The 1756-nt window shown below is 46.8% G+C and overlaps 1 pseudogene; it reads right to left on the reverse strand.

Annotated features, from left to right (window-relative positions):
- Positions 1-300: 300 nt before the first annotated feature.
- LOC119587395 overlaps positions 301-1756 on the reverse strand; it is a 3508-nt pseudogene continuing 2052 nt past the window's right edge.

Consider the following 1756-nt stretch of genomic DNA (forward strand, 5'->3'; position numbering starts at 1 on the left):
TTCTTTTACAAAAAGTACACTACAACTGCTGATTAGTATTTTATTGACAATATCAGGTACATAAAATTCTGTTATACAAATTTAAAGCTTACTTGTAGAACGAAGTTAAATTTAAACAACAATTCCCTTGAATGTAAAATATACATTACATCACATACTGTATTTGGTAACTCCTGTTGAGTGGTCTTGTAACATATCGCAAGGAAGATGTGAAGTGTGTCATTCATCTTATATATATAACGAAGCCCTCACATAATCGAGAACAGACCGATCACACTATTTTTTAAAGTCAATCGCAAACTAGCTATCCATATACTCTCTCACAGCAGCGAGGAAGGTAGTGCCACGGCCTGCAGCGGCCCTACAGATGAGGAGGTAGATGGTGTTTGAGGGAGCTATCGCTTCTCCCAGTTGGTCACTTGTCCCCGCCATTCCCCCGCCATCGACAGCCATCCCGTCCTCTCTCGCGCCGCCGACCACTACCTGGGTGCCCTGGCACACTTCCCCCCACGCCCCTGGAATCACTTCGCTGACGGACCACGAGAGTTTGTACGGGTCCGGACAGCGGTGCTGCTGCTCCTCCTTCCGCGTTGCCAGCATTTTCGTGGGGCGGTTTGTCTAGCACGATACATCTGATCTGAGAAGCCTCACTCCGGTTGGGGGGGCATAGGGACTCACAATAATGCCAAGGAATGGGCATCTTGGCGGGCGAAAACAACTGCTGCATCTGAGGGACTGGGTTCTACGTCCCGACACGAGGGTTGGCGCTGGAAAGGGGTGGGAGTGATACAGCCTAAACCTGCACTCCCCCTTCATGTATGGCAGTGCAGGGCCGCACTTCTGCGACACAGGGACACATGCACATTTCCACACCTGAGCTCACAAGCCTTCGTGGGACGCAACTGTCACATGCAACTATGGGCGCCGGATCATTAATATCCACCTACAACAAAACCCATTACTTCTGTATAAGGAAGTGTGAGCGTGAATATCAAGAGTAATAAGCGCATGTGCATGCATGACAACAGAGAATGGAGCTGGGTGTATCTGGGTCGTGTTCAAAACAGCGGACGAAGCTTAAAATGCTCAAGCCGGCTTTTTCACACTTCCCAGCTCCAGACGGGGCCCATAAGAGGAGCATAAGGGATATGACAGGCGTGCGACATTGCCCAGATTAGTCATGGCTGATGGTAAGGCTCCTACTTCAACTCATGGAAAAGTCACACTTCTTTTTCTGCTTCTAGCGCGTCACTTCCGATCTGTCTACTTTGGCACCGGTTGCTCGGAATGGCTACCTTTCTTTCTGTTTCACTCCACAATAAAGGAGTGCCATTAATTACTCTCTGGACACCAAAATTTATTGCTCATTTTCTCAAGGTACTCGTGCACTTCCCATGGAATTTACATCAACACAGTTCTCAGACCACGCCGAACTGCTGTTTTCTAACATAGTTTTGGTTTCACTGCTTCAAAAACCCAGCAAGTAGTTTCGAATCTTCAAATACCTCCGGTGCGTATTGACACTCGGCTGTCAAAGTACTCAAAATGCACTTTCTTTCCTCTTCAGTAATGGTGTTCAATATCCATTTCATATTCTGAGTGGAGGTGAAAAGTGAACACCAACTGTTCCTACTTTCTGTACCATAGCCTCTTTCACTGGTTGTCAAAAACTTCTTTACATTCCACAGTTCCGCTACTTCTCACTGGTAATTTCTTTAATTTTTTGCGGGGTCACCTTTAGGTACTTTGGAGACTT

The sequence above is a fragment of the Penaeus monodon genome, chromosome 22, assembly GCF_015228065.2.
Source record: "Penaeus monodon isolate SGIC_2016 chromosome 22, NSTDA_Pmon_1, whole genome shotgun sequence".
Lineage (NCBI taxonomy): Eukaryota > Metazoa > Arthropoda > Malacostraca > Decapoda > Penaeidae > Penaeus > Penaeus monodon.